Source organism: Anomalospiza imberbis, chromosome 1 (assembly GCF_031753505.1).
Source record: "Anomalospiza imberbis isolate Cuckoo-Finch-1a 21T00152 chromosome 1, ASM3175350v1, whole genome shotgun sequence".
Taxonomy (NCBI): domain Eukaryota; kingdom Metazoa; phylum Chordata; class Aves; order Passeriformes; family Viduidae; genus Anomalospiza; species Anomalospiza imberbis.
The window spans coordinates 145,400,219-145,425,337 of NC_089681.1; positions in this window are offsets into that span (position 1 = coordinate 145,400,219).

Consider the following 25,119-nt stretch of genomic DNA (forward strand, 5'->3'; position numbering starts at 1 on the left):
ACAGCCTCCCTATGAGGTGTTTCAGTGTCTTGTGGATGTCACAGTCTTCCAGCTGCATGATCCATGTCACCCTGTTCTTTTAAAGTCTTAAAGTTCATTTAAAAGTTTTCCATGCCTTCTGATGTTTACATATTTCTACTGGGGTTTCTCACACACTGTTCATGTAAATAATGACTGTTTTGCATTCCTCTTTGTGGGAGGAGAGAATCGATAGATTGTTGGTTTAACCAGTGTCGTTAGAAAGGTAGCAATTTCATCCTCCAATCCACTGTCACTTTTAGAATTCTATATACTGTGAGGTCAGAAATAAAATTTCCTCCTTTAGCTCCTTCTGTTCCTTTACATCTTAGAGTGAGTGCATGAGTTATTTCGTGTCATAGCGCAACAGATCCAACTGTTGTCATAGGAGGTAGAAAACTGTTGGGTTGTAGTAGGGCAGAGAACTAGAAACAAAATTACATTTTAAACAAAAGATTCAGGGTGAATCCTCACTGGATTATGATGCTCTAATACATATAGTTTCTGGTCCAGCTGAAGGAGAGGTGGTCCTTTAAGATTTTTTCTGTGTGGAGAGGTAACTCTCACAGTCTGCTATTCATATACCTCAGAGTATTTTAGGTTAGATAATTTGTGAATTCATATTTCTGCTTCTCTTTTTTATGAGTTTCTCAGTGCATTCTTCATATTGACATTGATACCACCACAGCATATTTTCCAGCTACTTTTACAATACCAGCCAGAACTTCTGCTTGATATCCAGTTCCATCTGCCACACCTTCACATAGGTTTGCTCTCCTTAAATCCCTCTTTCCTTGTTAATTCCTGGGCAAAGATCATCATCTTCAGTGACCAGCTATCAAAGAGGGATCTTAGGTCCATAATACAAAAACCATCCAGTTTTAACCCCTGCAGGGTGCTGGAATTTTGTAGATAGCACCAGGAGCAGCCCACCCATCAGCTGAGAGCTGCAGGTTTGTGTCTTATGGGCCACTTCAGGCTTTTCTTCTCATGGGGCTGTGCTGTCATTAATTAGGGGACTGCAAACTGGGGCTTTGTACACCTGACACCTGGACACCCCCTCTACAGCCAGCAGCACACCCAGCTCACCTCTGATGGTGCCACCAGATGTGTCTGCACATCACATTCCTATTTCTTACTCACTCTGTGACCAAAGAGCTGCACAGAAAATGCACCTGCTTTCAGTGAAATGAAGAATACAGGGGATTATTTTACCTTGTAAGAACACACCAGACCAAATTATTACAGAGTTCATGCAATTGGTCAGGAAGAAAGCAAGAACAGGCTGTAAATCACACTTGTAAATTGGAAGTGGCTCTGTGCCTCAGAAAGCAGATATAGAGGACACCACGTGGCTCGTGAAAAAATTCAGGCATCATCAAGGGTATCCATCCATGGCATGTATTTCCCAAAGTCTCCCTTCATAGTCAGTGAAAAACTCACTTTTTGCTTCACTCCAACTCAGGGGGTCATGGGAATTTAGAGGTTGAATCTGGTGAGATTAGAACATGAGCTGGTGTGCAACCATATATGTGCATGTAATTTCTGAATATACTGATTGTACTGAGAAGGGTCTAAAGATTGCAGAAGTTAAGCAAAACTTTCCCTCTCATTACTCTTTCTTCAGCCAGGTGACACCTAAGGGGGAAAAAAGTAATGAGAAAGTTGTTAGTCTTGAAACACAGAAATAAAATTCCTGTTTAAATTAAAATATCAACTATACCTACAAATCATAAAATACATACCATAGCATCATATGCCCAAAGTGATAAAAAGAAAACTAAATATAATTCTTTTACACTGGCATATCTTAATTTTTTGAGACATTGACTTTGCAAATTGAGCAGCTTTAAATGTGTGTGCATACAGGTAAAGTGGGAGTTCTGCATTATTTTTAATTTAAAAAAAAAATATATATATGTCCAGTAAGACTTTTGAGATGCCTGGGTGCATTTTTATAATTCTACATAGTCTGAAGTATTTTGTTTCAGGATTTGGCACCACTTCCACATATCTGTAGCACTGTACTTTCTCTTCAGAACTTTTTCTCATCCAATGCACTCTCTCTCCCCATGTTCCCACAAATAAGACCAAGAGAAGTGCTGGACCTTGCTTTGAACATAAAGGAAAATACTGCTGGAATATCCTTTCTGAGAATGCTGCAGTTTGTAATCCTCATTATCTTTGCTTCCAAAGGACTCCAGGTCTGCTCTTGAGGGCACATGAAAATCCCACTGGGGATGGCCTCGCAGGGTTTCAGAGATTCAGGGGATGTGTTTGTACATAAGGATTGTAGGAAATGTACATGAAGGAAATGTAGGAAGAAGAAATCAGGCAAGAATGGATCAGAAGGATATCAGTTTTTCATACAGCTATTTTTGTGTCCAAAAAGGCTTCTACTGGTTTGTTAGTGCTCTTTCTTGTCTTAATTTTGTTGGATTTTTTATGTATCTGATAAACTGCCTACCTCCAGGAAGAGATGTTCCATTAATGTGCATGTAGAAATTTGGAATGAATAAAGAAATAAATTGCCATCTATTATCACCCCAAATTGCAATGCCTGGTATGTTTATCTGCTTAAATATAACGTTAAAAACATACTGCAAGTTTTCTTATTTCACACAAAATCAACCTTTGAAACAATATTTTTATTTAAAAATCAGAAAGAAAAAAAGGAAAACCCCACTTGTTTACTCCTCATTCTTCTTTTGGCTAGGGTTTCAAGAAGCAATTTCTTCATCCCTGAGGGATGCTACTTCTGCAGCACATTGCAAAAACAAAATCCTACCCCCACGTAACAAAATCCAAGAACACAGTGCACAAGCAGACCCAGACTTCAGAATTGCCATTCTCAGCATTCATCCTTTGCAAGTTTTCCCTCATTATTAGAGACATTAGTGATTGCTGATGCACATGGATGCAATTAAGAGGGAGCAAAGAAAGGATTCACAAACAAGCAGATGAGCTTTGTATTTGGAGGGGGATTAAAAACTGAATCATTTATTCATTTTTCTGTTTTAGCTGTGAAAGGAGGGTATAGACTCATCACTATGAAGTGTCTTGCAGCAAAGCTTGTAGCATAGATATAAAGTGGATAAAAGAGGGAGGTTTCTTTTATGCTTTGTGCTCTTTTTATAGCATTTATGTCTGCTCTTCAAAAAGTGAGGGCTATGTTTTCATTTGGATCTCTATAATGATGTTGCTGACAGAGAGGACAAAATTCTACAGACCATTGAAGTCACCAGAAAGTACTGAGAGAAATAACTTGGAGCATTTTTTTTTTTCAATTTTTACCTCAACCCAAGGGACTTTGATGATTTTCAGCCAAACTTTCACTAAAATAATTTAATTTCCTGATAACCTACTTTTAATCTATAAACAGCATTTTTGTTCCCTCTTTTGGAGAATTTCCATTTGTGTGTATTTCCGGCAGAACATTTTAAGACCCTCACTGGGAATTGCCACATAATGAATAAATGCCAAAGCTGAGCTGAGATCCTGAGTTGACCTCCAAAGCTGCCTCTTCATGCTTTCCAGGGACATTGACATCATTCTGATTTTACTTGGGACTCCAGAGGAAGCTCGAACAGAATTAATTTAAGACAAGAGATCCTGCCCTGTGTGGTGCCCAGGGGATTCAGGATTGCTATTGAGGTCACAAGGCAGTCATGAATACACTCTGAATGTGAACAAATATTGTCCAAATGGCCCACATGAACCAGACTAGCTGCTATATTGGCATTAAAGCTGTGCTTTCCCTGCTGAAAATTAAGAGTTCCCCATTTGTTTTGTGGAACTCTGGACAGAAAGAGGTTTGTAGGAAAGCAGGAAATTACATAAGCCTGAATTCTCCTTTGCTTTCCCTTGTAAGCAGCTCAAGAACAACTCCAGAGGATGCTGCTGGCTATGGGAATGAGTATTGGTAGCACCTCAAACACATGAAGTAGACTGAATCATGGAGATATTCCATGCACCTCAGTTCAGATGCTGTGGTAGGAGCACGGGATGACTGGTTTAGTGATAGATGTCAATAATTCAACTGTCTGGAGGATTTTCTCTACATTTTAGGGACAGTGTGTACTCAGAAAGATGAGCTGCTCTTTTCAGGAGCAGTAAACAGTCCATTTTCCAATCAAATATTTTTTTTAATAAAGAGCTGACAAAGATTCAAAGCTCCCACTTGAGGATGCCCTTCATGGCCCCTTATTGAAATGTGCAATTTGTACACCTGCCCTTAAAATGAAGGTGAATAAACTGATAGTGAAATCTAGACTAATTTTGGAGGTGTAACTTAATTCTAACCACATGAGCAGTCCCACTGAGTTCAAAATGCCCTAGCTCAGTAAGAGTCTGTTTTGACTTAGTCATACTGAAATATTGTTCTGTCCCATTTTGAGTTAGTGCTGCAAACTGGTGGATAATCAGTTTATATAGGCAATTTCCACAGCACAGGCAAACTGACTCGGCTCTTGCAAGGCTTGCAAACATCAGGAGAGAATAGCAAGAAACATTTCCTTCCCAAATTTCTCAAGATTTCCTTGAAAATGTTCCAATTAAAACAACAGTGGCTTTCATGAACACAAAAGCTTGGTTTTAAACACAGTTGTGTCGAAAGCAGCCCTTTGGTGGCTATCAAGGGACCTTATGTCCCTGCCCTAAATTTCAGGGTCTCCAGTGATCCTATAAGATCTGAGTAACTCTTCTAACTCTGTCAGATCTATTGGGATCTGAACCTTTTTCCCACAGTCCTGCCTGAAAAAAATCCTATGGCACATTAGGACTTTCTACAGAGTTATTTAATAGAGGATTTGGTTTTATTATCAACAGAAGTCTGCAGTATGTCACGGTTTGCTTCCATAGCAGCTAGGAATAGCCATGAATAAATCATGAAGATGCTTAGGAGTGTTCATATATCTCAATTACAGTATGTTTCCTACACTAATTATGAAATATTCATCCAACTTACTTAGGCTCTGTCACCTATCCCATATTGGTCATGTCAGCATTATACTTATTTTCTTCCTGAACCCATTTGGTATTGACAGGCATATGTATTGACCAGCCTCCCTCCCAGCCCCTAAATGAAAAGGGAGTAATCCTCCAGTGAAGTTTTCACTATGGATTTGCATCTCTCCTCAGATTATTAGATCTTCTCCAACCCCAGTTCATAATATCTAATTACCCTGTAGCCTGTTTGCAATTATTTAAAGCCCAGCCCTTACTTATTGAATTTTATAGTTTAATGTTAATAGATCAGAGGTCAACTGGCTCAATATTAGAAAAGGAGTCACTGGCTCAGTAATACAAAAGGAGTCAGGATTGTGTTGAGCTCCTCAGTATTATTAATCAGGCTTTAAAGAGGGAACAGAGAAGAGCATATGTCAGCCACAGCAGGGTCTGAAGGAGAAAGTCAATATTTACAGACATGAGTGTCTCCTTCCTGAACTGCAGACAATTCTGAGCAGCTGGGGCTTGATAAAGTCAGCTTCTGACTTCCATGGATCAGACCAGAGCAAAGGAAGTGATCTCAAAAAGGCAATACTTCACCCAATTAAACCCGAATACTCTTTTAACAGTAAAATAGATACAGAATTATTAGATGACTTTTCTAACTGACTGGGTAGGAATGGTACAGTCATCATCAGACACAAAAGATACAGGGTTAACTCCCCATTCCTCATCTGTTTCCCCCCCTGCCCCCATCATTTTGAATGTGTTAAGGCTATGGTGGTGGTAATGCTGTAGGCTTTTAAGGGGAAATATGACTTTATTTTTATTAGACTAGCTGATGCATTTGGAAAAGGCATAAAAAGCTTTTGATCATCTGTTCGGTACCTATGGGGTAAATGGGCTGCTTGCCATGGTATGAGAGGGGAAGAAAAACTAGACAGCAGCTTTGATCTTCCAGATAATGGTAAAGTAAAATCCCAGTCCCACTACCTCTGGTGTTTTATAAAATGTTCAGACCCATGGTGGGTTTTTTTTCTTCTTCTTTTTTTCTTTTTTTTTTTTCCATTTTTTTTTCTTTTTCTTTCAACCTGTACATTCAGGTGACTGAGAAACAGCTACCATGGGCTAACTGAGCCTTGATAACCATCCACAGACACTGCTGCCCATAGCAGGTACAGTGTAATACACTTTATTTTAATCTCAGTGGAAGAAGATTAAACCTCATTATCTCACATTTACCAGGACTTAGAGTGCTCCCAATACAGTGATTTCTGCTATTCTTCTCTTATCTTTTCAGATAAACAGAGCAATATTTTATGACACAATTATGAACACTTAGACCGGTTTCCAACAGCCTTTTCCCTGTTTTTTAGGAAGACATTTTTGATAGTTTGTATTATTTTTATACACAAAATCCCTTTTTAGAATAACTGTAAACCACATCACCTTTCTCCCAAGACAAGCCTTATAAGCAATTTCTCTCACTTAAGAAAATAACAGTATTACTAACTGAAATCAGGATTCCAGTTCATGCTCCTCTTTTCCTTTTTAGCATGAGCTTAGTGTAACTGGGCACTTAACAGAAATTGTTCTAAAGATTTGCACAAAGCTTTTCTGAAGACCAGGATTCAAAAAGTCCAGTCTCTTCTATGACTCAAATTATTGGGCCAGATATTCTAAAAACCATAACATTCCTAACCCTGCTGTTCTCAGCACTTATTGTCCAGAATAGGTGTTTATAATAAATGAAATCATTCCCTTTTGAGGATGATCTCTCTATTCACAGAATTCTGTAGCTTTTAGGCTTTTAAACCCACCATGCTTCTTCTAAGCCAAACAATTCCAATTACCCTTATTAGTGTTAGTGAAATTGCTTGCAATATCTTTTTAACACCCACACTGAACAGAACATTTTGCCACTCCAACGAGAGCATTTTACCTGGAGTTTGCTTCTGAAGGTGCGCAAGCTTTTAGGGGAAAGGTGAAACAAACAAAAGCATAGTATTGAATGCATGGAAGAACACTGAATCAAACTGAATCATTCTAAGAATCTGGAGTTCAGTGACACTGAGACTCAATTATCTGCTGCAAGGTGAACCTAAGCCTCCTGAAGTCTCAAGCATTCCAGCTTTCAAAGCAGCAGGAAGTTATCAGTTTGTGTGAAAGCTGACAGCACAAGAAAACAGTTGTTGTACAGCACACTGCAGGATTGATAGCCCTTTGTCCAGCTCTGGGGGCTGAGAACTCTCTGGGTCACACCAAGATCAGCAGCTGGGGCAGTGGAAGAACTCTCTCATGGAGACAACCCTTGCCAGGAGGATATTCCTGCCCTATGGCATCTCCAGGTGTCCCCTTCACAGAGCTGTTACTGCCCAGCTCCTCAGCAGAGGCAGAACAGCTATGCTTTAATGGAAAATCCACCCAAAATCCAGGGAAAACTACTCAGCTCCTTGTGCATCCAGGCAGGACACAGCCAAGCCTGCAGCCCTCCTGACACCTCAGCACGAGGAGGAGTGGAGGGGCTCACCTGACAGACACCAACCTTTGTGCAGGGTGATCCTGGGTCACCCTTGGCCCCAGAAAAGTCCAAATTAATACAAATCACCCTCTGGGACAGCTGTTTGAAAGAATGTCAGCAGGGAAAATCCAATCTATCCTCTTTTGGGGTTTCTTTGGACTTGGTGCCCCCAAGTTGAGTGCCGTGGAGAATTGGCAGTTTGCCTATGCAGGGCCATGCCCTAGAGCTCCCCATGGATCTGCCTTGTCCTCCAAATCCTGTGCTGATGATGAGTGGTCCCAGGGACACATCATGGCCCTACAGGCTTCTATAACACCTGTATCCACAGCCTCTGCCCCCAGATCCCCAAATCCTCAGTGGTAGTTGCAAACCACCAGCCCCTCACAATATGATGTAAATTACATAAATTGACATGCACTTTCATCATATTGGTAATTGCAGGAAAATGTAAGCATTTCACAAAACCATGAGCCCAGCTTTGATTATTTAGGTGCCTTTTGTCTTATCTGACACAGAGTCCTATCCACATTATAGCTCCTCATGTACAGAGGAAGCCTGTTACATTTCTCCTTCTATGAAGGGAATGTGTTTTTTCTTAGATGGATGGCATCAGCAATGCCAAACAATACCCTTGTTGGGAAAATATTGCCTTATTTCCGAGGAAAAAGGTTTGCCTTTATCAGATCAGGACAGTTTTATGTAACCACTGACTAAACTCAATAAAATCCTACAATAATTATCCTCTTTTCAACTCCTGTTTCCAAGAACTCCACCAGCAGCAAATCCTTATCAGTTTCTATACAATCGCTGCTGGAATTTCCTTTACATCAGCAACATGTACCTCATTATTTTTAGTGATCTCATTAAGTAAAACACTTAACTGACCAGGACCCAAAATTAACAGGATCTGGGGAAGCCAAAAACTAAATAACCATCCTATTTCATTTGTCTAAACTCAATTTACTTTTATGAGATTCCCTTTTTTTAAGCTGTCATTTTCAACCACTCATTCTAGTAGTAAATTTTTTTTGAGTTAGCAAATTGTTCAGGCTGTGAAACTGCTGTTCTTTTGCTGACATAAGTGCTGAGAGTACTTCTGGAGATGTGCTTATGGTAGTTTCCTTCAATGAGGTGATTCAGTCATCAGTGAGTCTGGAAAAACTGGGATATGCTTCTTCCAGGGTTGAAAAACTGGAGGCATTTTAGTACACAAGAGGCATTTGAGGGTTTATCACACAGTTTCTTGTCCTTGCAAATCACCACATCACAGCTGTGCTTCCAAATTAGTGTGCCAGTGTGCCCTGATCACCCTGCTCCATCTATGCTGTGTCACTACTCATTTCAGCTGCTGTAGCTCAAGCACAGAAATTCAGTGAAGAAGTCACAGATACAAGTGCCCTACTGCAATTATTCACGGATGTGTTCATCAGCAAATGGTAGTTGAAAGTCCTCAGATGGAGTAAAAACGTTTTTGTGTCCCAATACCAAAAGAATATTGAGAGAAGCACAGAAATGCAAACAGTTTCTATGTTGGAATGCTCAATATGAATTCTGTTATCTGTCTAGAGACTTTAGAGTATGTGAGCAGATGCCCTTGGTGGCCATTCAGTCCTCCCCGACGCTCAGAAGTATTGCTAACAAGAGCTGGAGTGGGAAGATTAAAATGAGAGATCACAGGGGAAACCAAGAGATTTCTCCCAAAACCACATTTTACTGCAGCACTGCAGGGAAAGACAATCTATATCTGCAAAGTGTGAGTCAGCCTCTGAACTGCCTTATAACAACATCCTCAGATAACAGAGGTGGGACAGCAGGGGAAAGAACTCCTGTGCTAAGATATTGCTTTTTAGTGCTACAAAGCCAGGCATCTATGCATTTTTCATTCTTTAATGTTTAGTCAGTATTTCCTAGAAAGAAATCAAACCCAATGTTTGGAGGAAGACACGTAAAGGACAACAGTCCTTTCAGTAGCAGACTTTTCGGCAGCAGCTTTTGAACCAGAGGGGTCTATGTTCATTTCCCAGCCTTTTTGGGACTGGTCATGCCTATGGGATGGGGAGAAGAAGGAAAGAGCCCTCATCCACAGAGGGACACTGGAAAGCAAAGTGACATTGTGTCATCATGGCTGCCCCTGATGCCAATGGCTTGGGAAGGGAGCATTGACTCCATGAGTTACATGTTAGGGCTGATTGCTCTAAATTGTCTCGTTTGAAATTGCTTCTCTTCCAGCTCTTGCTGAGCTCCTTGTTTGGAGTTGCCCTGGGCTCATGACCAACATCAGTAAACACAAGTGTTTTCAGGGAAGAAAACAGAGTGTGAAGGTTGGGTGGGATGTGGCTCCCCTCCCTCCTCACCACCAGGCTCTTCACTTCAGGCCCTGAACACATCAAAGTAGTGATGGCTTCTGAAAGATGGGGCCTCATGATCTGAAGTTAATGGAGCTAGGTGTATTGCAGCAGAGAAGGAAAAGTCATCAGGCCTGATTTATGTCTGCCTCTGGAGCACTACCTGTGACAGCAGAAGATTTAGGCATTGTTTAGATCTCCTCAATGCACCCAGATGAGAGACACTGGAAAAGTACCATGGCTCCTCCATGATCAGGAAAATCAGCAGTGCAGGAAAGCACAAGTGAATGCAAATTCACTTTGCCCCAGGGAAGGCATGATGCCAAATGATAAAGCAGGATCATTACCTATAAAATGTGTCGCTCCAGAAGATGGTGAGTGTGTTGTAGTGGCTCAGGGCTGGGGTAAATAGAAAGACCAGCCTGCTCTATGTTCTATGGACTGATTAATGCCAAACTGGTGGTTCTTTCTGACCATCTTCTACCCTGAGGGAATTGAAATTCCAGCTCCATGGCTCTGCTCTCTTTTGGTCATTCCCTCCCAAAAGGCCTCACCCCAAGGGATGGCTCTGCTATCCCATCCTAGTGCCAGCCCTTTTTCATACACACACAGCTTCTCCAACGAGTCAGAGAAATCCAGCCCACTCACAACCTTCTGCAAGGCAAAACTCTGGGTAGTCTGAATCACCCACTGCTCCTGGTCCTTCATGTCTGAAGCCACAAAAGAAAAAGACACAGGGCACCTCAGTGGGAAGAGGAAAAGGAGGGATATCAGGGGCAAAAAATGAAATATGAGAGGCTAATGTCTTCTGTGTTAGGGGAATATCACACAGAATGCAGACCAGGAAACATCACTATTCTAGAAGTTATTTCTTTAACTGAATTTAGTTCATTCATCCTCCCTTCCATGTATTACTAGTTTTGATTAAATCCCATATGGCCAGAATTTTCATCTCTCTTCTTGATAAGCACTGCTATAACATCACATATGGATGTTAGAGACAGGAGTGCAGCCAACCAGCCTAACAAGAGGCACCTGAACTATTGGGTTAGAGCAACAGAATCAGCAAATTTCCTTTAAAATAAGAACTGAGAAAGGAAACAATTCCTGCATGAAGAGAAGTAGTGCAAACATCTAGGTTTCCATCAAGAGGCAAAGCAGTCTGTCAAAGAAAGAAGAAAACATCACTTTTGTTTTTGTATAAGTAGGTAGAAATCCTGTTCCATAAATAACTAAAAAAGATGCTAAGGAATAGGCATGAATGAATTGAATATAGCACTGCATTCACCAATGAGGGAATTAATAGTTGTTTCCACATATGTTATAAAATATGGGGACATAGCACAGTCCCTAAATTAGTAGCCAAGTACTAGAACATCTTTAATAAAGATGAGTTTTGGTGACAACTTCACAGAAATGTCTTCTGGATTTCAAAAACTTGGTATTTTTCCATCTCTGTCTAGTTAAATGATGGTTTTTCATTCTCCAATTTAAAATAGATTAAACAAAACAAAAATATTAACACATAGGCCAAGAGAGGATACTAATTCCTTTTCTGGGAGAAAAATGTTAGTGCATAGGAAAATTATTGTGTAAATTTGAGACAAGAGTCTCTTTGAGGGGAGCAATGCAAACTTTCATAAAAATGCAAGGAAGCTCAAGCAGAGAAGTTCTGCAAGAATAATTTCAATCATGTGGGCAGAACAATTTTACAAAAACAACACATAAACAAAGTACAGCAAAAAGACTAAAAAGTATGAAGTATATTATTTGTAGCAGCACAAAGAACAGGTAACTGATATCACAGGGAAGGGGATAGGAGCTTTCCTTAAGGAAGAACAGGATTAAAGTCAGCACAGGTCTGGAGCATTATGTCCTATTAATAAGATTTTTTTGAGCATGAGTGACCGGCAAACACAGGTGAAGCGGGATTGAATTATTACATTAACCTCAAGGGAATTATTATTCAGTTTATGATAGCCATGGACTCAAAAAATGAATATGACCCAAAACTTTGCCAGCAAAATAGAAGCTATATCCTGATACTTTTTTTTAATAATCAATTAACGAAATATCAAATCCCAACTTTTTTTTTTCTGTAGAAGAAGAAAATATGTTCATAATTTTCATCTCGACATTTTGTTGAACAAACCAGGTCAATTGATAATGCTAAGAAAAAGAAAAAGACTGCAATAAAAATATTGCAAAAGTAGTCCAGAAATATTTTGTAAAAACTTCAGATAATCTGTGCATAGAGAATATAACCAGGACATGTATCTTTACACACCTCTTAGTTCTAGAAAAATCCCTCTTTGATCTAGAGAAAGCTGACTTTTTACAAAAAGGAAAGTATTATTGTGTAGTGATTTAAAAACTAGGGTTTTTGCTGATGCCTTGAATTGAATTCCTGACAAGGAGAACCTCTCCTGTGATTTCAGTAAACCTTGCTGAGGAAGATCTGAGCATCCTTCACTTAGTCCCTGGTGGAAGACAGAAAATATTTGCCTTCAACTCAGTCTGAAGGAAGAAGAAGTCTCTCTATGCCTTTTATTTCTATCAAAGCTGTTAAATTTAAAATGTGAAACAAGTATTTTTCCTTTTAAGCAACTGAGCACAGGACTGTTGAAGGTTGCTGTTTCCCTACATCTGCCATATACTACATTTGTCCACAAATGACTACAGAGAGCACTAACAACTCAAAACTCTGAGAAATGTTGTAATAGATTTTTTGTTTAAAGAAAAAAAAAAGAAATAAAGCTAGCTGACTTAGTGTAAATATTAAAGGTAGGTTTTTTGTAAGTGTATAATATGTATTTAATTCTGCTTGTAGTTTAGTCAATGATTTTGGAAAAATCAGGCCAAAATCAGGAAAAATATTTATGGAATTTGGAAACCAATCCAATTTCCATTGCACTCCTTATTATTTCAAGGAAAAGCAAATGGTTTCTCAGGGGAGGTGTAAAAAAGCACAATTTAAATTGTATAGAGCAGCTCATGCAGGGCATTGAAGACAGATCTATGCAGGGCCAGCTGCTCTGCTCAGAAACCCCAGAGTAAATTCACTTTACTACCAGTCACATTGAAATTTCTCTAAATGCTCACCGGTTTAGCAGGGAACAGAAGAGAGCTCAATGCCAGAGCTGTAATTTTCTAGGGGGAAAAAAACAAAACTAAACTAAATTAAACCAAAAAAAAGCAACAAAAACAAATTACAAGACCCAAACATACGTGGCAGAGACTCACACTTTGCCCTTCAACTCTTTGTACATGCAAGCAGAAACATGCCAAATGCCAAAGTTTTTAGGCAATGTTGGCAATAAACAGCCACTGAAATTTTGATGACAGAACTGTGGAGTGGGAGAAATGGAAGAAAGACCCAATGTCTCTACAAAAATTCTCCATGTGGCCATCAAAACCAGGAGGTGCTGCATTTCCCCCTCCCTGCACAGCTGGCACAGTTACAGGGAAAAACCCAGGGTAGTCCAGGCAAAACAGGAAAACAGAGCAGCTCTATGGGGTGCCCCCACCACAGCACAGATGCACTGAGAGAACCCCTTGGAGGACAGGGTTGGATGGAGCTTTTCTGGGGAAGAGAAATGCAGATCTGTTTCTCACGACCTGTCGGGTTTTATCTTCTTTTTCCGCCTTGGTCAGGATCAGGATTGAAAGCGCTCAAGGTGGTATTTCGTGTTCAGACTCAGATGTTTGTTAGTTCTTATCTGTGTCACAGTCTTACAAGTCCTGAGTTCTACAGCATTTCACTAACAAGGTACAAAATGGCCCCGTATCTACTCTACAAGGTCTTTTAAGGAAAAACTATCCAATTTAAAAATGACACCTAAATTACTTTTACCTTTAACCCAATAACTAATCACCCATGTCCTGCAATGTGGACTTTGCTGTCCAATTACAAAATACCACCCAAACCCATGAAGAAGAAGGTGAAGAAGAAGAACCAGCCACCATTCTAAAACCTCCATCTTGCTTTATATATATTACTATATTCTAAATCCTTAAACTCTAAGTTTTCCACCCTGTGATATCACACACTTCTATTCAAACTACAAACCTATAATCCCAGTGCTATCATTCCATTGTGGAAGCCTTCTCCATGGCCTCAGGTCAAATGCAGTGTTCTCTTGAGGGTCTGTGCCTTTCAACAGAGAAAGTCTAAAATTCTGAGCATCCAGGGTTCCAACAATGACCTGCAGCATGGGTGACAGTGTTGTGGCCTCTCCATATGCCCTTGCTCATCAGTACTGCTGAAATGACATTTTAAAATAAACGAAACCAGAGGGGTCTCCTGCTGCTGAGAGGATCTGAGACAAGCTTCTTGTGCAAAGTACCGTTCTGGAGAGATAATCATCCAAAGCTGATATGCTGCAGGAACCGTGACCCTTTAGCTCTCCTGCAGGAGCTGCACAGTAATTCCCACCCTTCACCTGCTCTTTCTGATTTTCCTCCAATTCTAAATAGAGTGCTCGCCCTCCAGATTCTCAGAATCAAAAGCTGTGGAGCCAGGCCCCTGTGTTTTGCTGAGGTTGTTCAACTGACACCAAGAACAGAGGCACAAGACTTTAAAGTACCTTGCAACTGCAATGTAGCTGCTTCATGGGCTTTGATCTTGCTGCTCTGTGTTTCCAGGTGAGCGATGGCACGCACAGCAGGAAAGGAGGAGATACAGGCTCTAAACACACTGGGAACAACAGCACAACATGAGCCAGTGGTAAATCTTTCCTCCTGAAGAGCTGGTGCTGTTTGTAACACAGGTCACACTCCTCAGACATGGTCTTGACTCTCCATCAGTTTTTATGTGACCCTTGGTGCCATTTTGCAGTCTAAGAAAAGGTTTAGAAATATCAGAAGGTGAGATCCTCCACAAAGGCTGCTTTTCACCTGAGAAGGGGAAATATTAGGGGTAAAGCAAATTGTCAGGGGTCCTCAAAGCCATTCTCCTTGTGCCTCAGCAATGGCTAGATAATGATGAGGAAACAATCTCTTTTGTTGATTGTTTAACCAACATAAGGCTAGAATAAAGCTATTAAAGGACTGCAGAAATCACAGAGGGACCAGTGGAAAAAAACTATATGGGTTATAACTGATGTTTCCTTTGTAACTTCATCTTCCTTAAACTTAAACTTAACTTCCCTGGGGAACGAACAAGCCAGGTTCATACTGGCTCTTATTCCTCTAAAAATTAAGTACAGGACAAATTTTGCTCTGCTCTTTATATTTGCCCTTTTAAATTAGAGGAAGGAGTACTTGAAAGGACACACTCCTAAGTACTTTTCCTGTACTTCAACTTTGTTTTCCTTTTTTCTTCATAGTTTGCAACAGCCCCTTAGGAGCTTAAAAACAAACATTGCTTCGTTCTCCTTCCAAATGTGTCTCCTTCCATTTGTCAAACACCAATTCCCTGCACCCCTTGTGTTACTAATTACGCTTAAAATTAACATGCAAGTAAACAACTAGAACCTCGTTTGTGCATCTGCATCATCAGAGATGACAGGAGAAGAAATGTTATGTCAAGTCCCTATCCTCACAGCACGTCTCCTGGAGCACAGTGATAGCAAAACCAGTGAAGTTTCAAGCCTTGCTATTCCACAGGGTTACCGTAAACAACAACAGATCTTCAAGGCAACCTTCACTGATTCTCAGATAGAGGGAAAGAAGAAAGACTATGGCTTGGAAAAGTCCACAAAAAGTTACCAAAAATTCCTCCAGCATTTGCTTCTTATGAAAATTCCCACCCCTCTGACTGATATATAAAGAGAAACATATGTACTAAAAGGCAATGGGCACAGCAACTGACAGGCAACCACTCAGGGAAGGTCCAGCTTGAAGCCTTATAGAAAAAGGAGGAGGTTTTAATGGTGACAGAAAAACAGGCTGTCACACCCTTTTGTGCAGCAGCCATATAAGGAAGTGTGACTATTTCATGACCCTACATTAAGAGTTTAAGGGTATAAATTTTCTTCTCCTCTATACATCATTTTTCTACACTTGACAAGTGAGAGCTGAGTGCTTCTTAGAATAACAAAGTTTGTTTCCACTTTCCAGAGATTCAAAAAAGTGGGCAAAGCCCCCAACAGGAAAATCAAGACAAATGTCATACCTGATCATTTCTTTTAAATTACAGAAATACATATAAAACTGCAAGTTTTAGTCTGGCTGACCTGTATTGGGCATAGCGAAACCCTACTGGCAGAAAACCCACCAATTCCTTCCAAGACACACTTGTTTGAAGAGCAGACAAAATTCCTTTTACTCATTGAAGGAAGGGCTCATTCCATCCCAATGGAATTCTCTGGAAGTCACAAGAGCAAGGCAGATGTCTCAACTTCCTCTACTTATATGGAGGACATGTGTAGTCATGCTCCACCAACACAAAATTTATTTTTAGGTGGGAGAGGCTCTCAGGGCTTGTGACACTGCTGGTGCCTGAAATACAAAGCACTCAGGTACAGTCCTGACCTTGAGGTCTCCTTTCTCCCTTTGATAATTACTTCCTCTCACAAGTCTAAGAGGAGCAGTGGCAATGGCTGTGATTACATGCATGAAGGAAGCACTAATACAACTGAAATATTAATGGCTCTGGACAACTTGCAAGAAGGTATTTTCTACCGTGGAGCATAAAAAAAATACAGATAGGCTGTTATTGTTTCAGCCTGATCATGGGAGAGCCCAGGAGCTGTTTTAACCCTCAGATGCCATTGTCCTCCTCACAGCCTCCACGCACAAAGAGAAAGCAAACCACCATTGGTTTTATTGGGAAGACACGTACAGGGGGCACTACCCACCAAAGATAAGGTGAGGGAGTTAAGGTCATGAGTGATATAATCCCTCTGATTAGAAATCTACTTCAATCCTCAGATATCTGAGACCAATTTTATTGACATTTCTGTTCCTCCTTTCCTCCACTAGTATATTGTGATTTCTCTGGGACTTACCCACAAAGCAGATCACTGGGGCAGTGACTCATGATAGCAGCATTTCTGGAATAAATAGTCTTTTTATTAGCAAAGTGAAAGAGATGTGACCTGTGGTAAGTATTTCTGAATCTTTCAATAAAGTTATGGAATTGAACTGGAGAACAAGAAGTATGGAAAGGAACAATTTTTCAAGTACAAGTATTTTCCTGTTTTGAATTTAACTCTTCATTGTTTGCCTTAAGTTTTGACATTCACAGGCTGTTGTCTCCCAAAACAAATTTCATGTCAGATTCCTCTCCCACTCCCTGGCAGTGACATCCCAAGACCAGTTACAACATCAGTTCTTACCTCCTGTCTCACCTGCACACAGATTTTCTTGCCTTTATTGAAGATACTCCTGCATCAAGCTGAATAGTGTTTGTCTTAATTATATCCCTTCAGTAATTCATGTTGGTTTTTTTAACTAAATACAGCTAGAAGAGCTGTTCTCTATATATCAATCCACCAAGTCACTTAAAGTTCATATTCTTAGATGATTTGTGCCTTCTTTCTCACATGGAGTCAGTTCCTTGAGCTCAGAAGGTGGCTTAATGCCTGTCTGACTACCTAAGTGGCAATTTAATTTTTAATTGGAAAGTACCATTTCCACTTTTCCATGTGCCTTGGAAATGAACTCTGTAATATTTCCTCTGTACAGAAGTGATCAGAAGGAAACTTTGCCATGGGTTCTGCCATTTCCTGCCAGTCACACCAGAGGGTGGGAGTGGAAAACATAGATGTTAGTGGAGTTGGATGCCTGAAGAGATAAATTCAGCTCTCATTCTACCAGATCCAGGATGACAAGGACAGGGAAGCACTGTTATCAGCTAGGCAAAGCTGGGATTGGAACCTATTTCTGCCAAAGTACAAGGTGACAAGCTCCACCCAGCCTCCAGAGGTAATAAATACACATGCACATTTCTGTGTCCTCTTTTCTGTGCAGGGTGCAGAACTTACCATAACAAGTGCCTCAAATACCACCATTTTCCTTTCTCCTCTTGAAAGCTGAATGCCACTGAAGTATTTACAATTTCTACACCAAGAATTACATTTCCAAAGGGTTGCAATCACCCTGAGCAGAGGATGAAACCAACAACAAATGCAAATCCCCTGTCATCACTTCATTATGCAACTCAGTGTCAGACAGCTGTTGTGTGACAGTATTGAGGCTGTACTTCCAAAGTCCACAGCAGGGCTGAGGGCAGCTGGGTTTGACAGCAGAGACTCTGAGGAGCAGCCCAGGGAAAGGTGTGGTGGGAAGGAGTGATAGCAGCTTCTGACAGATGGACAGCATCTCCAGAAAGGGGATGTTATGGGAGACAATGCCCAATGGGAAAGACTGAAAAGGGAAAATTACTGTAAATTGGTTTCTAGGGGAAGGCTCAACCTTGTCACTTACTGAAAGCTACAGAGAGTCAAAGCTGCCAACTCTGAGTCCCAAGGTTCATGAGGTCAACTGCAGGCACAAGGCTGCCTGTGAGGAGTTCAGCGGGCAGAGCTGAAATTACTTAGTTCAGGGATCCTGGTGTGGGTTTGGTTTGGTTCACAGAGAGTGGCTGTGTCAGCCTTGTGTCCCACAGAGAAAAGGGATTTCTGGGAGTAGCATGAGATGTTTAAGGCAGAAGGAAGCAGGACATGGACAGGCTGGAGTGAGTCTGGAGGAGGCCATGAAGATGATCAGAGGAATAGAGCTCCTCTGCTGTGAGGAAAAGCTGAGAGAGCTGGGTTTGATCTACCTGGGGAAGAAAAGGCCTTGGGGAGACCTTAGAGCACCTTCCAGTACCTTAAGGGGCTATATGAAAAACAAAGACAAACTTTTTAGCAGGGACTGTTGTGACAGGACAAGGGATAATAGTTTTAAATTAAAAGAAGATAGATCCAGGCTAGAAATAAGGAAGAGATTTTTTACAGTGAGGATGGTAAAACACTGGCATGAGTTGCCCAGAGAGGTGCTGGATGCCCCGTCCCTGGAAACGTTCAAGGTCAGGTTGGATGGGGTTCCCCATCCATTTGAAGGCAACCCTGCTCATTGCAGGGAGCTTGGACTAGATGAGCCTTAAAAGCCCCTTCCAACCCAAAATGTTCTATGATTCTGTGAATTTCAAACTATAAATACGGAGCACATTTAGAATGGGGAGTACAAAATACTCATAAAATTCTGGACTGTTCATCTCAAGGGACAGCTGACCAATGACTAATGAGCCAAAAGCTGTGTGAAAAATCAGCCCAAAGCATGAGTATGGCTCAGGAATTTCTAAGCAAGGCCATTTTCAGAGGAGGTTCAGCAGGCAGAGTTAAGCCCTGTCCCATTTTCTTATCCAGTGCAAATACAAGACTGGAGAGGTCACACAATCCCTCACATGTGAGCACCATGAGTCCCTCTCCCGTCAGCTCTTGTTCAGAAGAGACTTAAGCAGCATTCTCTGAAAATGGTGCAACAACACACACGAGCCTCCAGATTTATGGGAAAGGGAATCATGCTGCTCCTCTAACAATTTCCAGTAGGGAATTGTCATTCTGTTACATGTGTTTGCTCAATTAATCATTCAGCCTTACAAGTATGCAAACCAGAGGAGCATTGATCTGAGGATCCATTGTGATGTGTTGACATGGAATGCTGTTACTGGGGCTCCCCATGGAGCTCTCCAGGCAGACCCAGCCTCTCCACCTGCTCAAGACAGCTCTCCCTGCCCTACCCCAGCAAGCCACCTGCTGTGGTAAACTCAGTCAGAGCTGGGTACCCACCTCTAATGTATGGATGAAAAGGATTTTTTGCCAGTTTATGTAAAAATATGAGATTGTAATAGTGTTGTGTTTAAAAAACTTTTTCAATCTTAACCAAATTACTCTGAAAATTTGAGTTGAGGTATCTGTGTCCCCCGTCCCAGGTAGTTATATGGTCACTGTAAAACTAAATGAGACAGAGCTGGAATACAAGCTGTCCATTCACCTAACATTTATTTTCCATTCTATTTATCTCAACATCACAATGAAGGAAGAAGCTCACTCAGAAGGAAAGAGGAAAAAGAAAAGGAAGGGAAGGAAGGAAAAACTGTGTTCTGTATGATACCCAAGTCACTTCACAGTTAATATAAGCACAAAAGCATTTTTGTTCCTATTCATAAGCTCCCTCCCCCTGTGCTGTTCTAACAAAAGCAGTTTCAACGACTTTACATCTCAAGAATGCCAAATGAACCTACCTTTTATATTGCAGCACCTTTTTTTTCCATAGGATAACTGTATCTCACAGTGCCTTAAGTTTCGCTAATAGATGTGGTTGTTTTACAAATCCAGTCTGGCCAAAAATGGCACCTTCATATTTCAATAGAAGTTCAATGGCTCGTGGCAGAAGAGCAGGGACATAATTCTGCCTTAGTACGAGCTGTTAGTCCTCTTTTGGAAAGATTAATCAGTTTGTAGGATTCTTTCCTTTTCCCTATAAAATGAAGATTGTTCTTTAAGAATTTTTAGCTTTACAAAAAGGTGTTGATTAGCTGGCTCAAGATCTCAGCACCTCTTTTATTGCCTCTTCCATTACCCACACCCACATCAGCCTTACCCAAGCTGCCCTCCACCTTCTCTGTAGGCTCTCTGGCCACTCTCCATTGCCTTCTCAGCAGGGCCATATTTCACTACAGAATGGGCAGGGGAAACTGGGCTGGTTAAGTGACAAACAACAAGCCATGGTCTTGAACATCAGCCAGAGAGGTCTATAAATCTCCTCTCCTAGTGTTTGTCCAAGAGTAGAATCCAGATATTCTTCTCTAATAGATCAAGTCCAGACCTTCCACCTTCTTCTTTAAATGTCCTACATAAATCTGCCTACAAGGTGATCTCTTTCCCTACTATTTCTCTCATGCTTCCACACTCCACACAACTTGCACCTCTCCCAGATTTCTCCTTAAGGCCTGCAGCGTTTGAACTGGGTTGTGCAGCAGGAAACTACAGTGCTTTACAGGGAAGTGGCCATTATTTTAATTTACATGTGTAACAAGTAATTATTCTCACCTTGTTAGTATTATCAGAGTAATAAATAACCTGTGTTGTTCTTGTATTGTGCAATACTGTTCTCATAAACTTCCATTGCTTGACACCTCAATAGCATATCACTATCAAGAATGAACAGCAAAGAAAGGCTTGGGCAAGGTTTAAAAACTTCTGGTGGGAACTAACCCAACTATGTCCAAAGGAACTTTGCAAACTAGTTCCCAGCACAACTTAATGGAGCAACTTTGTAATGAAATAGCTCTGCAATTACCTAACAACTTTTAAGAGCAACACCACGGTATAAGCAAAGGTCTAGGTTTCTTGTCTTGCCAGAATTGCTAAAGCAGGAGGGTTTTATGTGGGATGGGGCCAGGAGCAGACACCTTTTCCACCAGCTGTTGCTACATTTCTTATTTCAGCCAGCAGCCAGGTAAGCTGTGATTTGTGACTAACAGCTGTGCTGACAAAAGCTTTGCAGTGTGGTTGTGTTGCACTTGTGACACCACTGCTGTGCTGTTTACAGGGAAGGAATAAGCTGTGGCAGCAGAAACCTCTCCTCCCCAATATCAGTTGCCTGCAAATAGCCATCGCTACCTTGGCCAGCAACCTTCAGGTCTTACCCTTCTTGGAAATCTACAAGACACTGGCTTTGGATTGTCGGTGTAGCATCAAAACCAGGTCTGGCCTCTTCTGTTGCTTATCACTTTTGACAGCATTACTCATATCTTCTTAAGTTTCTCTGAATTGTGTGGTTTTATACAGAATCAGTAAAAATGAATCGCCAGAGCACTGGGGAGCCATCCCCAGCTGAATTGTTGCAGTATCCAGGCTCCTTCCAGGCTCCTTCTTACATCCATGGGGAGAGCAACACTGATAAGCTCTCACAAAACTACTCTTCCTGGCTGTTATTAACCCATTTTAACCTTAAGCCTAATCCTCCCTTCCCCCACCTTCGCCTTCAGCAGCCATTTCATTTATTTTTGTTACAAAAATTTAGAAACACCACCTGAAAAATGTTACCCACACAAAAATAAAAAGCCAGATAATGTCCTGCTGTTCACACTTTGCTGTGCTAATTCCCTGAGATACATCACTGGTATAATCAGATTTAAATGTTCAAAAATGGATCATAGTAAGACCAGTGATGAATGGCAGATTAACCAGTAATTATCTTAAAAACAGATAAATAGAAGTGAAAACGGAAAATAAATTCTACTGGGTATAAGTAAAAAAGTCTTCCAAAGAATTAGCTGAACAGGGCTGCCAGGGAAAGTATTTGATTGTGGATGCTGATTACTAGCTCTGTAATTATAGTCTTTTTAGCGTTTTTAAATTATTATTTACTTTTACTAAAATCCTGAAGACTGTAGTGGCTACTGCTGTTCATTCCTAGAGATGTAAGAGCTTCCTCCAACATATGAAACCAAACCTCAGGGAAGCAGATCTTCTAAGACCACAACCACCTTCTATATTTCAGGGAGCTGAACTTAAATCAATGGCCACATTTCCTAGCTTGGCCCTGGCAAGAAAATTTTGGGACACACAAAATGAGAAGAACAAAAAAGAAAAATAATATCACTGGTTTGTTTTATTCAGGCTACACGTTGCAACATCAATAGGTGAAAATGAAGTAGAAAAATTCAAAGCTAAAGTTGATAACTTCAGGGGAGTTGAGTGGAATTATGATAAAAGGCAATATGTTTTTAAAGTCCATTTACATTAAAATTTCTGGCAGATTTTGAAATGCATCTTCCCCCCTGTTCCAATCACACAATACTGCAGAATAAATCTGTGTGACAAAAAGAAATAAACCTCTGGCTGCCCCACCTCAGCATGACAACAATAATTCAACAAAGGAAAAACAACATTTCAGCACTCAACAACACGTAACTAACAGATCTGTCCTTTTCAATCACAGATTATAGACAACCACTAGAAAACAAACTCTAAAGAAGATCCTTGCCCTGGCTGGGGAGGGTGAGAGGATCCAGGGAAACAGATTTCTGCCATCTCCTATTTCATCTTCCTTTTGCAGATCTCTTGGCAAAGCTGAGCTGAGAGTTCAGCTCCACTTACGTTTATGTGCTGTGAACTCTTTAACATCTTCAAGAAACTCTGTGGCTGGGAGCTCATCATTTTAGGTACTGAGAGCTCCATTAGTGATGGCTGTAAGTGACACTTTACATTACCCAGATGATCACAGCTGTAGTTTTTGCCAGGGGATTCTTATTTGGACAAGACTGCACTGAGAGACATTAATTACATTTCTCTCTCTTGGTTTTATACACACTGATTTATATCCATTAGCTTTTTAAACTCAGAGGCAAATCTGGTGTTCTTGGACATGTAGATATTTTTGCCATATTTATGCATAACAGGGCAGAATTATTAGCCCAGTTTTAATGCCTGCTCCTACATAAAGCAAGCTTCTGATTTTATGAGCAGTAGAAATAGCATCAAGACTATTCTCATGCCTGGGTAGCAAACGTGATTTATCATCTTGGACTGTAAATCCCTGTAAGAGCTGGGTTTTGTAACCGCTCGAAAAGCTTTCCTTGTTGCCTGCAATGGTGATGTAACAAGACAAGGCATCCCAAGGCATCCTCAAGACATGACCTCCTTCTTCTGCTGAAGGTCACTTGCTCTCTCCCAGGTCACACTCAAGGAGTTTACTTGGGAATACATGACAGTAAGAGACTTTCTTGTCTGAGTGAAGACAGGCTTTACAAACCACTGCAGTTTAATAGTATTTGTTTTGATGTAAAACATGCAAATGACATCCTGCTTTGAAAAGAATGACATGTATGTGATTTAATCTCTCTAGCACTTTCCAACTTTATCTTGGGATACATCTAACATTAATTTATCCAGTCTAGAATTGAGAATTCATTTGGTAGAAGAGTTTCTAGCCTTTTAGATATTCTATTTGTTATTATTTTATTTGAAATTATATATTATCATGGCATTTTGTGGGTTTATACTTCCTTATTACTCCTTTTGATGCAGTAAATAAAAAGGAAGTGACACCAGCAGATCTATAAGCTGTGTCCCAGCTGAGGATTTGTCATGCCTTAATTATCCCAAGCAATGCTGACCTGAGTGCTCCTGAAAGACCGCCAGTGGTGGAAATTGTACATCTCCCATACAGCTCCAGAGATCTTCCAAAAAGACTTTTCCTAACTTCAATGTCATTCTAACCTGGACCTCCCTTTCTAGGGGTTAAGCTCACTACTTCTGTCCAACTCCTAGGGCATTCATATTCACTATTTTTAGTAAATTGAAGACATAGGTCACATTTTCTAGTCCTCTCCTTCTGGAGTTCATTTTTCAGGATCTCTACAACTGCCCAGGATTTGCTGAAAACATCTCACTAATCCATGTCTATAACACTCAGCTGAGATCTCACCACTGCTAACTACAAGGTACATGGACCTCCAGTCTCTCCCAAATAATCACCTGTGCATACATCTCCCAGCCCGACATGAGCGTACAATAGCATAGCACACCAATGGTCATGAAGATGACAATGCATAATATTAGGTTTTCTTTCCTTTTCTGAAATGCTAACATCTGGAAAAACTTTCCCTCTAGAACGCCACAAATTAGTTTTCATTAACATGCAATTTAAAAACACCTCAAAAAAAAAATCAATCTATTCAATTCTTCTGTAACAAATTTGTAGTTTCTTTACTAGCTTGGTTTGTAAACATGGAAAAAGCCCACATGTTCCTGAGGAAAGCTGTCTAGAGACCCCTTCCTCTAGCAAAGTCTTTATCTCCCATGTAAGTCTGTGTAGGACAAGCACTTCTGCTGCAACCACAAAACAGACACACTGCTTTTCTATTCCCACTGCCTCCCACTCTGCCAGAATTATAACACAGGCCAGGATCTCTACTGGGATCTGGGCTGTCTTTTTCATTTAGGGTTACACTGGAGACTGCTAATCTCAATGTTTTGCTACCATAATTAGATTAGCCAGAAGCATGAAATGAAGTTATACTTCTAGCTGACCAAATTCAGCTTGGCAATAAATTCAGTCCTGTAACAATCATAGAACCATAGAAGGGTATGAGTTGGAAGGGACCCAAAAGATCATCTAATTCCAACTGCCCTGCCATGGGCAGGAACACCTTCCACTAGAGCAGGGGGCTCAAACCCCATCCAACCTGGCCTTGAACTTTTCCATGTAAGGGTGTCCACAACTTCTCTGAGCAATCTGTGCCCATGTCTCATGACCCTCTGAATAAAGAACTTCTTCCTAGCATCTAATCTAAATCTCTTCTTTTTTAGCTTAAAACTATTCCCCCTTTTAGTTTAAAACTATTCCCCT